The following is an 11,740-nucleotide window of genomic DNA, read 5'->3' on the forward strand; positions in this document are numbered from 1 at the left end:
TTATGTTTATCATTTTCCTTATATCACGACTGTTAAAAAGCATATTTATCCATGCGGAATGTAGAAATATATACTAAAATGTCACCAAAACGTATTTGCCTTGAATGGTCCGCTTCGAGTTGTTTTATTTTATTTTGTAATTCTCTGTTTTCGTTCATCTTCGCTTCGGACTTAAAAATCTTAATAAGATATTGCCATTTCGATTGATTGTGGCAAAACTTCGTAAAATGTTTACAAAAAGGAAAATGACACGAATGCAAACGTTATTCTATAGATTCATATCGGATGTTAAGGTTAAGGCTTTAATTTTCTTTATATTCGTTATATTTTGTATTGTAACTACTATACACTTGTACATTCACGGATATTTTTATCAATCAACATAAAGAGTTAAAGGTAGTTTTGCCAACTAACAATCTATAGTAAGATTTCATCTGTTACAGTAATATGGTGCAAGATGTTGCCTAACGCTCAGATGCTTTACATTATAATGGTTTAAAAATGATCTTATTCTCCAAAGGTTTTACAGTATTATCGTTCAAGATGTTACCTAGCCCTCTAAGGCTATGCATTATTATGGTTCAAGACATGATATGACTCACAAATGTTCGACCGTATTATAGTTAAAGATTCAATCTGATTTCCATAATTTTTAAAATGGCCAGTAATATTAATGTTCATTGTATGAATAATACAATATCAGAATTTATTAAGAATGAATAGTATACATCAAACTATACAAACCATTTTCTTAACCTCCATTTGCAACTTCAAATTGTCATCTTCCAATCGTTTGTTTTCTTGTTTAGTGTTTGATAATTCACTCTGCGCTTGTGTTTTCTAGAAAAAGAAATAGTATATATTCAATATTTACATCTTTTTTCAATATTTAAAAGGGTTTGCAAAATGTTTTATTTTAAATTTAGCATTGGTTACACTAAGAAAATTCATTTTCCCCTTTGCCACGTTAAATAAATTCTGCAAAAAGTGGTAAAAAGGGGGGCCGAACAGCCCCTTTTCCCTTTTTTCAGGTTCAATAAAACGCAAGTGAAATATTGATAATTTTATCATGTTGTGCGTTCTTGAAGCATTCTTCATTTCACTCTATTTTTCAATATTAAAGTAAAAGAAAATCAGTCTGGATCTTCAAAATTTTATAGAAGTTTCCTTCAAGTACGATCTATTTAAAGGATACAATTATAGTAAGATTAATCTGATTTAAAGTTTACTGTATTTTATTTAAAGAAAATCTGCTATCAAAAGATTTTGACAGTATTAGTTCATTGATTTTCGACCCCCAAAGATTTAACAGTATTATGGTACTTTGCAGATATGAAAAAACTCCATATAGAAATATTTTTGTTGTTTTACTTACTTCTGTTTTCAGATCTGATTCAAGATTCTTCAGCTTCCATTGTAATTCTTTGTTAATGCTTATTTCTTCATCTTTAGAAGACTTCTAAAATAATAGTCAAGTCATTGATTTAGTATATATTCATGTAAACAAATTTAGCTGGATGATGTGCTTTTCATAAAGTAAGAAATATTTTTTATAGTAAGTTTAAATGCAACATTTGACTTTTTACGTACATTTTTCAGAAATATTTCCGACAATTCTAATACAAAGATATTGATATACTATTTCGAAGTTGCTTGTACAAAGAATGAAAATAAGAATAATAAAGTATTTGACATTTTGGTTACAATGTCTGTTTCTATGTTCTCCTCTTTTGCCAATGACCCAATACTTGTTTCTCTTTTTATGATCAGTTTCTTATTTTGAAGAATGGAATTCAGAAATGATGTTTCTACATAGCAGCCTTCAGCTTTTTTTCTTGGAAAAACAATTCTATTTTGTTTCAACTAAGTACTTCAAAACTTTAATGCTCGGAAAGAATGCATTACAAGCTGTTAAGTTTTCTTCCAAACAGCGTCCCGACAGCTATTTTTAAGCTGATTTATAGCACGTCAATGACGTTCGTATTTGTTTTCTTAAGATATAGGATTGGAAAACGAATTGTCTTCGTTACTTATTAAGATATACAGAAGGGGTCGCTAATTTAAAGGTATCAGTGGTTTCCGTATTGTTAATGTACGTTATCGATGTTAAATTTTCTTTTCCATCTAAACGCTTATGATTTGACTTCTATATAAAACGATTAAACTAACAATAAGGTCGCTTTAAGAATTATTCAAATGACCTGTATTATTAATATGCATTATATATTAGAAATCAGTATTTACTAAGAAATATATTCGACATCCAATTATACAAACCATTTCATCTATCTCCGTTTGCAACTTTAATTTGTCGTCTTTTAATCGTTTGCTTTCTTGCTTGGTGTCAGATAATTCACTCTGCGCTTGTGTTGATATCGTTCTCTAGAAAAAACTGTTTATATTCAAAATTTACATTTTTTCCAATCATATTAAGAAGATTAGCAAAATGCCAATATAAAGTTAAACATTGCTTACATTAATTAGGGGTTAAGCACACATTTCAATAAAATTATTACAAAAATATGAAACCTGTTTCTTACCGCCTTTTATAAACAAGTTTCGACTATTTCGACCAATGCATCGCGTGTAGCCGGCCTATCATAATGTTTTACCGTGCTACAAAATAGGACAACGGGAGTTCTATCTCTTTATACTTAGTTATACGTTCCATAGTAAATGTAGGCAGGGGAATCATACTAAAAGAATATGTCAATCTGTCATTAAACAACATACAAAGAGACGGTTTTCGAAATGTTTAAAAAATAATTGTGCCAAGTGTAAGTAAATAATAAGACTACGTTTTGAGGAGTGTTTTTGGGATCAAAGTATAGCGATTAATTGCATGGACTAGCGATACACAGACAGTAATTTTTGCATTCTTTTTTTTCTGTATGTTTTCATTTTCCCCATATCACGATTATTAAAAGGCAATTTTTTCCCGCTGCTGTAAAATATACTAAAAAGTCCCCAAAACATTTTTGGAATGGTCCCTTTTAGGCTTTATTTTTTTTTGTATTTTCCTGTTTTTTTCATCTTGGCTTTTCCCTTAGAAATTTTGAATACGATATTCGATGTCAATTTAATAAAAAATTTTAAAAAAACAAATTTCCAAAAAAGAAAATGACATGAATGCAATAGCTATTTAATTTTCTTTAAAAATTTTGATATTTTGTATTGTAGAAAATTTAACTTGTACATTCACGGTTATTTTTGTAAACTACAAAATGATTTCCATTGTTTTATCAATTAAAATTTTGGTAAGATTTTATTTAACCTCAAAGATTTTCTAATATGGGTGAAGATGTCAATTACCCTCAGATGTTTTCATTTAATTTATTGGGCAAAGAAAAAAATGATCTGACTTCAAAGGTTTTTTCAGTATTATTTCAGGGTGTTACCCGGCCCCCTAACTAAGTTTTGTTTTGGGTTAGACTGGTCTGATTCCAATGGGTTCTGGATTAAGTTAAAGTTTAAACCTGATTGCAAAAATATGAAGCATTACGGTTCTAGTTTATTATATATCCCTCCAATTATTTACAGTTTTATTGTTCCAGAGACGACCTGACTCTCTAACGTTTTACAGTATTAAGGTTCAAGTTGTTACCTCACCTTCCAAGGCTTTGTCATTATTATGTTTTTTAATAATTCTGTCCTAATTCTCCAATGTTTTACAGTACTATGTTTCTAGATATAATTTTAATCCCCAAGAATTTACAATATTATAGCTATATATTCCATTTGACTCTCCAAAATTTTAAAGTGTTATGGTTCTAGAAATGATCTGACACTCTAAATGTTTTACAGTATTATAGTTAAAGATTCATTCTGACTCTCCAAAGTTTTTAAAGTATTATAGTTCAACATAATTATGATCATATTATAAAGGATTTCTCAAACTTTATTAAGTAAACTAGTTTCACAAACGGTCTGGCTCTCCAAAGTATAACAGTATCATGGTTCAAACTTTGATCCGGCTATCTAAGGTTTAACAGTATTTTTGTAATCATTTTAACTAGATATTTAATGTTTTACAGTATAATGGTTCAAGATTTGATCTGACACGTCAAAGTTTTGACTATCTTGGTTTAAGATGTTAACAAACTCAAGGTTGTTTTGTATTCTGCTTAAATAGTAAACTGACTGTCTAAGGTTTTACGGTATTATGGTTCAAGATTTGATCTGGCACACAAAGTTTTAACAGTATTATAGTTAAAAAACAAGAATAAAGATCAACAAGGCAAAGACAACGTACACAGGACGCGGTCCCCGACACACTCAAGAAGGGCACCCAGTAGGCACCAAGCAAAAACGCTGGAGTGGACATAAGGGTGAAAGGAGTGGGACATGTAATGTGAAATAATATAAACTATAACGGGCCCATAATGGAATTAAAGGGATAAGGGCTGTAACGGTGAAAAGATGGGGGTGGGGTAAAAAATGGGATAAGGGGGGATTGAGAAAATACCTACCGTCAACGACAATCCAACAAGACAGACATCACAAAACATGTACACATCCAAAACAAGTAACAATACAGACATGAAAACACGTGAAGGAACACAAAAGGGTACCGCCTTGGAACGGTCAGTGGTAGTTAAAATAGATAAATACAGAATCCCTAAAGAAAGCCCAACACGGCAAAATTGAAAATGTTGCAGGCTCGGTTTCATTGAGCCTGTTCATGAACGGTACTGGAAAGTGCAAGTTACCGTCCACGCCCCCTAGCACCGGCTTAAGCAGAATTCAACATTTAAACATGAAATAGTAAAATTTTGAATTTAGAAACATCCGCAGATGTGTTCATACGGCGGTTATCATGGAACCTTAAATGTGACACTTCCGTGCCATTCCATGAAAAGCGGCGTATGGTCCCCAAGTAATAAAAAGTGTGTGCTCTAAACGAGAAAACAATGGGCGGAACTAAATAAAATGGAATTTTGAAAGGGGATCAGAGGTTATGAAGCAGAGTTAAACCACTGGGGAGTTTAAACCGGGTTTAGGCGCGCCAAATCTAACTCTTAGCCCCAATACCTTTTTACTGACACTCCAATGTTTTACATTATTATTGTTCATGATTTTATCTGACTCTCAAAGATTTTACACGTGTATGGTAACTTGCAGATATCAAATAACTCCATAAAGAAATATGTTATGTTACTTACTTGCAAATTTAGATCTGTTTCAAGATTCTGCATCTTCGATTGTAATTCCATGTTTCTTGTTATTTCTTCATCTTTAGAGGACTTCTAAAATGATATTCGAGTCATTGATTTAATATTAATAATAATAATAATCTTTATTCACAACAGGTTTCAAACCCATGAGTATTATGGTATACAATCAATCATTTTAAAAATAATTATAGGTCAATGGTGACATATATGTATTTTTAGCACGTTGCATAACTGAACTTGACCGTGTATATGAAATTTCAGCTGTGTTTACTATTTTTAAAGTGGGGTGTGGTTCACGTTGTTTTCTGTTTTACGTGTATTGTTTGTTTCTGTACTTTCAAATACTTCGTTTTGTGTATAATCTATCAGCTCTATTGAACTTGACCTGTGGATATCGTTGGTATTTTAACGTATGGTTGAATGTGACGTACTGGGTTCGAAAGAATAAACCCTTGACTCTTTTAGTACTTCAAACATTCCAGGAACATATCATGAACAAGTTTGTTATTGATGAATAACTTAGCCGGGTACGTTATGACAAATTTTTCACGCCTTGATCTAGGCTCCCTTGCTTCTGTTGTATTATACAGTTCTTTTCTAGCGTCTACAATTTCACGAGGATAGTTTCTGTCTGTACTGAATGGGTTCCCCTTAAATTTGTAAGCGTTATTCAGGACAATTTCTGTGTCTATATAATCTGTAAATTTTACAATCAAAGGTCTTTTAGGATCTGACATGTTCCTATATTTATGATTTCTTGGAGAGCCTAGTCTATGCGCTCTCTCTATAACGTTTGGATTTTCTGTTGGCGGATTAAGATCTAGTTCGGCCCTTAGGAAATTTGAGATAAACTTTGCAGATGAAATGTTGTTGTTTTCAGACGACTCCCAAAATATGAGATTATTTTTGCCACTTCTTGTCTCAATATCCAATGACTTGTATGAAAAAAATTTAGTTTCTTATTTTCCACAGCTAGGCATCGTTCTACCTATGTTACTCTTTCGTTTGCTACAGATGCTTTTTCGTTTACTCTAGTAAAGTTAAATATATACTGGGATTGTTTCGATTCTAAGGATTCTAGTTTTTCCAAATTTCTGTTCATGCCTTCAAATAATTCTGTTAATTTATCATCAATCATTAAATTAATCATTAAAATTAAGGTTGAATTTTGCTTAAATCGATGCTAGTGGACGGTGTGGACGGTAATTTGCATTTTCCGTTATCGTGAACAGGTTCAATCGAACTGCAACAGCAACATTTATAGTTTTATCATTTTTGGGTTCTTGAGGGGTTCTTTAATTCTCCCTATTTTACAGAACTACAGTCAAAAATTCAGTCTGATTCTTCAACATTTTACAGCATTTTTCTTCAAGGTACGATCTGACTTTTAACGGTTTACAGTTTTATAGTTAAAGATTCAATCTGGCTTTAAAGTTTTACAGAATTTTAGTTCAAGATACAATACGACTATCTAAAATTTGACAGTATGATGGTTCAAGATCTGACTCCCAAATATTTTACAGTATTATGGTACTTTGCGGATATCAAATAACTCCATATAGAAATATTTTACTTGTTTTACTTACTTGTCTTTCCAGATCTGATTCAAGATTCTTCAGCTTCAATTGTAATTCTTTGTTTATGCTTATTTCTTCATCTTTAGAAGACTTCTAAAATAATATTCAAATCATTGATTAAGTATATATTCATGTTAACATATTAAGCTGGATGATGTGCATTCATTAAGAAAAGAAATGTTTTTTTTATGGTAAAAGTTGAATTGTTCAGCAGTAAGTTAAAATGCAACATTTGACTTTTGACGTACATTTTCAGAAACATTTCCTTCAATTCTAATACAAAGATATTGATATATTTTTTCGAAGATGTTTTTACACAGAATAATGAAGTATTGGACATTTTGGTTACAATGTCTGTATTTATGTTTTCCCCTTTTGCCAATGACCCAATACTTGTTTCTCTTTTTATGATCAGTTTATTATTTTGAAGAATGGAATTCAGCAATGATAGTTCTGCATGGCAGCCTTCAGCTTTTTTTTTTCTTCGAAAAAACAATTCTATTTTGTTTCATGTAAAACTTCAAAACTTTTATGTTTGATAAATGCATTACACGCTGTTAAGCTTTCTTCAAAACAGCGTCTCGACAGCTATTTTTGATAGCACGTCAATGACGTTCGTTCTCTTTTCTTAAGACAGTGTATCGGAAAACGAATCGTTTGCAATACTTATTAAGATATACAAAGCGGATCGCTAATTTAAAGGTATCAGTGGTTTCCTTATTGTTAGTGTACATTATCGATGGTAAATTTTATTTTCCATCTAAAAGCTTTTGATTTCTCTTCTATATAAAACATTTTACCGAACAATAAGGTCGCTTTAAGAATTATTCAAATAACCTGTATTATTAATATGCATTATCAGAATATTAGAAATCAGTATTATTAAGAGATATATTCGACATCAAATTATACAAACCATTTCGTCTATCTCCGTTTGCAACTTTAACTTGTCGTCTTTCAATCGTTTGCTTTCTTGCTTGGTGTCAGATAATTCACTCTGCGCTTGTGTTGATATCGTTTTCTATAAACAAAATATCTAATTTACATTTTTCCAATCATGCCAATATTAAGTTTAACTTTGCTTACATTAACTAAAAGCTAAAGCAAGCATTTCAATAAAATAACAACAAAAATATGAAACCTGTTTCCTACCGGTCGCCATTTATAAACAAGTTTTGACTATTTCGACCAATGTATCGCGTGTAACCGGCATATCAGAATGTTTGACCGTGCTACAAAAACGGACAAGAAAAGGAGACGCCTACGTTGTATGCCAACTCAAAGCTCTGTTTTTTCTGGTGTAAATCAAGAGTTTGAGTATTTTAGTAGTGTTGGGTGCAAAGATTTACAAAACGGGTAAATAAATTGACAACTCATTCAAGGTTTGTAATCACGTGATAGGTTTATATCGAAAGTATAAATAGTCTGGAGTTCTTTCTCCTTATACTTCGTTTTACTTTTCATTGTAAATGTATTAAGGGAATCACACTAATGGAAAAAGTGCAATTTGTCATTAATCAAAAAACAAATATAGACGGTATCGAAATGTAAATATAATGTGCCAGAGTTGATAGTATATAATAACGACTATTTTTGAGATTGTGGGGATCAAGTATAGCGATATATTGCATTGCGATCTAGCGATACACAGACAGTAAATTTCACATTCTGTTGTGTATGATCGTCTTTATTTTTCCACATTTTCCTTATATCACGATTGTTAAAAGGCATGTTTATCCATACTGCATGTAGAAATATATGCTAAAATGTCACTATTTAAAACGTACTTGTCGTGAATTTTCCTCTTCGAGTTGCTTCATTTTATTTTGTAATTCTCTGTTTTCCTTCATCTTGGCTTCTCCCTTAGAATTATGAATATGATACATCGATGGCAATATTTAGTAAAAATTGTAAAGTTTAAAATTTACCAAAAAGAAAATGACATGAATGCAAAAGCCATTCTATAGATTCGTATCGAATGTTTAGGTTAACACTTTTATTTTCTTTACTTTCGTTATATTCTGTGTTATAACCCCTTGACACTTGTTCATTAACGGTTATATTTTGGTAATCTACAAAATGATTTCCATGTAGATTTACCAACTAAAACTCTATGGAAAGATTTCATTTGACTATCAAAGGTTTTACAGTAATATGGCTCAAGATGTTACATAACCCTCAGATGCTTTTTTCATTATAATATTATTGTTTAAGAAATGATCTGACTCTCCAAAGGTTTTACAGTTCTACCTATCAAGATGTTACCGGCCCTCTAAGACTATGTATTATTATGTGACTCTCAAATGGTTGATAGTATTATAGTTAAAGATTCAATCTGATTTGCAAAAGTATTACAGCATTACGGTTCTAAATTGTTATAGACCCTCCGATTATTTACAGTATTATGGTTCCAGAGATGATCTGACTCTCCAATGTTTTACAGTATTATGGTCCAAGATGTTACCTGACCCTCCAAGGCTTTGCAATATTATGGTTTCAATAATATGGTTATTTCTTTATCTTTAGAAGACTTCTAAAATGATATTTATTTTTCATTATGTAAGAAATTATTTGATTATTGACGCATATTTTGGAATGTATTTCCTTTACAAAACGTAAAGTACGCATTAACAATTTTTTAAATGGCCAGTAATATTAATGTTCATTGTAAGAATAATACAATATCAGGATTTATTAAGAATAAATATCATACATCAAATTATACAAACCATTTTGTTTACCTCCATTTGCATCTTCAAATTGTCATCTTCCAATCGTTTGTTTTCTTGTTTACTGTTTGATAATTCACTCTGCGCTTGTGTTGATAACGTTTTCTAGAAAAAAAGGTATATATATTCAATATTTACATTTTTTCTAATCATATTTAGAAGGTTGCCAAAACGCATATACCCTATTGAGCATTGGTGACATTAAGTAAATTTGCCATCATTAAAATTAAGGTTGAATTTTGCTTAAATCGGTGCTAGTGGGCGGCGTGGACGGTAATTTGCATTTTCCATTATCGTGAACAGGTTCAATCAAACCGCAACTGCAACATTTATAGTTTGATCATTTTTGGGTTCTTGAGGGACTCTTTATTTCTCCCTATTTTACAGAACTACAGTAAAAAATTCAGTCTGATTCTTCAATATTTTACAGCATTTTCCTTTAAGATACGATCTGACTTTAAACGGTTTACAGTATTATAGTTAAAGATTCAATCTGACTTTAAAGTTTTACAGAATTTTTGTTCAAGATACAATACGACTACCTAAAATTTGACAGTATGATGGTTCAATATCTGACTCCCAAATATTTTACAGTATTATGGTACTTTGCAGATATCAAATAACTCCATATAGAAATATTTTACTTGTTTTACTTACTTCTCTTTCCAGATCTGATTCAAGATTCTTCAGCTTCAATTGTAATTCTTTGTTAATGCTTATTTCTTCATCTTTAGAAGACTTCTAAAATAATATTCAAATCATTGATTAAGTATATATTCATTTTAATATATTAAGCTGGATGATGTGCATTCATAAAGAAAAGAAATGTTTTTTTTATAGTAAAAGTTGAATTGTTCAGCAGTAAGTTAAAATGCAACATTTGACTTTTGACGTACATTTTCAGAAACATTTCCTTCAATTCTAATACAAAGATATTGATATATTTTTTCAAAGATGTTTTTACACAGAATAATGAAGTATTTGACATTTTGGTAACAATGTCTGTATGTATGTTCTCCCCTTTTGCCAATGACCCAATACTTGTTTCTCTTTTTATGATCAGTTTCTTATTTTGAAGAATGGAATTCAGCAATGATGTTTCTACATAGCAGCCTTCAGCTTTTATTTTTTTCTTAGAAAAACAATTCCGTTGTGTTTATATAAAACTTCAAAACTTTTATGCTTGAAAAATGCATTCCATGCTGTTAAGCTTTCTTCAAAACAGCGGCGTCCCTACAGCTATTTTTGAGCTTTTTTTTATAGCACGTCAATGACGTTCGTTTTTATTTTCTTAAGATAGTGTATCGGAAAACGAATGTCTGTGTCACTTATTAAGATATACAAAGAGGATCGCTAATTTAAAGGTATCAGGGGTTTCCTTGTTGTTAATGTACATTATCGATGGTAAATTTTATTTTCCATCTAAACGCTTTTGATTTGTCTACTCTATAAAACATTTTACCTAACAATAAGGTCGCTTTTAGAATTATTCAAATAACCTATATTATTAATGTGCATTATCTGATTATTAGAAATCAGTATTATTAAGAAATATATTCGACATCAAATTATACAAACCATTTCGTCTATCTCCGTTTGCAACTTTAATTTGTCGTCTTTCAATCGTTTGCTTTCTTGCTTGGTGTCAGATAATTCACTCTGCGCTTGTGTTGATATCGTTTTCTAGAAAAAAAATTTTACATTTTTTCCATCATATTAAGAAGATTAGCAAAATGCCAATATAAAGTTTAACATCGCTTACATTAACTAAAGGCTTTAGTAAACATTTCAATAAAATTACAACAAAAATATGAAACCTGTTTTCTACCGCCCGCCATTTATAAACAAGTTTCGACTACTAGTATTTCGAACAATGCATCGCTTGTAGCCGGCATATCAGAAGGTTTTCCCGAGCTACAAAAACTGACAAGAAGGGAGGCGCCTACGTGGTATGCCAACTCAAAGCTCTGGTTTTTCTGGTGTAAAGCAAGAGTTTGATGATTTTAGTAGTGTTGGTTGCAAAGATTTACAAAACGGGTAAATGAATTGACAACTCATTTAAGGTTTGTAATCACGTGATAGGTTTATATCGAAAGCAGAAATAGTCTGGAGTTCTTTCTCCTTATGCTTCGTTTCACTTTTCATTGTAATTGTATGAAGGAAACCACACTAAAGGAAAATGTGCAATTTATCATTAATCAATCGATGGCAATACTTAGTGAAAATTGTAAAGTTTAAAATTTACCAAAAAGAAAATGAC

Source organism: Ruditapes philippinarum, unplaced genomic scaffold, assembly GCF_026571515.1.
Source record: "Ruditapes philippinarum isolate M1 unplaced genomic scaffold, ASM2657151v2 ctg4561_1_1_1_1, whole genome shotgun sequence".
Lineage (NCBI taxonomy): Eukaryota > Metazoa > Mollusca > Bivalvia > Venerida > Veneridae > Ruditapes > Ruditapes philippinarum.